The sequence below is a fragment of the Acyrthosiphon pisum genome, chromosome A1 (genome assembly GCF_005508785.2).
Source record: "Acyrthosiphon pisum isolate AL4f chromosome A1, pea_aphid_22Mar2018_4r6ur, whole genome shotgun sequence".
NCBI classification, from domain to species: domain Eukaryota; kingdom Metazoa; phylum Arthropoda; class Insecta; order Hemiptera; family Aphididae; genus Acyrthosiphon; species Acyrthosiphon pisum.
The window spans coordinates 16,707,985-16,709,408 of NC_042494.1; positions in this window are offsets into that span (position 1 = coordinate 16,707,985).

The following is a 1,424-nucleotide window of genomic DNA, read 5'->3' on the forward strand; positions in this document are numbered from 1 at the left end:
TTTTTTAAAATAACGATAAAAAATTTTTGGTTGGATAGAAAACTTTGAAAATTTAATACAAGGTTTCTTATAAGTTGTTCTCACAGTGATAAAAAAAAATCCAAAATCGTTAGTCACAATTTTTTTTTATAAGTGCTTAAAGTTTAAATTTATACGAAATATGTCAAAATTGCGAAAATTTGCAAGTAATTTTGTGGTTGAAAAATCGTAAAATTTTTTTCTTTTATAACTAAGCTTTTAAAATTTGGTACAAGGTTCTCCATAAGTTTTTCTTTAAATATCTGTAAAAAAAACTCAACCGGACTAAGACAAAAAATTTTTAGGAGTGTTTGAAATTTAAATTTTTACAAAACCGCATTAAATAACGGTTTAGCCTCAAACGATTTTTGATATTTGTTATTATTCAAAAAGTATGAGTCGTAGACACTTGAAAATTTTACCAGTTGTTTAAATTGACATTTTCTTTATATAGTTTTATTTTCAAAATATTTCACTAATTTTTAATCTATTTATAGGCAATTGAAATAATCGATTTTTTTTGATTTTTTTTTTATAAATGTTGATAAAAAAAAATTAGCTGGGACAAAATACTTGAAAATTTAATAGAAGGGTCCACATATGTTGTTCTAACTCCCATTCAAAAATTATAAAAATACATAGGCACAATTTTTTTTTATAAGCATTTAAAGTTCAAATTTTGACTAAATACGTAAAAATTACGGCAATGTTCAAATAATCTTAAACAGAAATTCATAAATGTTTTTCTTTTTAATTCTAAGATTTGGAAATTTAATACAAGGCTCCTAACATATTTTTACAATAGCAGTTGCAAAATAAAAGGAATACATTGTCACAATTTTTATTTATAAGCATTTAAAGTTCAAATTTTGACAACATATTATGTAAAAATCACGAAAATTCGTAAATTATTTTATGCTAGAAATTCATAAAAAATTTTCCTTTTATATCTAAGATTTCAAAATTTAATACAAGGCTCATAATATATTTTTACAATAGCAATTGAAAAATAAAAGAAATATATAGTCACGATTTTTTTTTTATAAGCATTTAAAGTTCAAATTTTGACTAAATACGTAAAAATTACGGCAATGTTCAAATAATCTTAAACAGAAATTCATAAAAGTTTTTCTTTTTAATTCTAAGATTTGGAAATTTAATACAAGGCTCCTAACATATTTTTACAATAGCAGTTGCAAAATAAAAGGAATACATTGTCACAATTTTTATTTATAAGCATTTAAAGTTCAAATTTATACGAAATATGTCAAAATTGCGAAAATTTGCAAGTAATTTAGTGGTTGAAAAATCGTAAAAATTTTTTCTTTTATAACTAAGTTTTTAAAATTTGGTACAAGGTTCTCCATAAGTTTTTCTTTAAAAATAATATATCCTAGACTGACAAA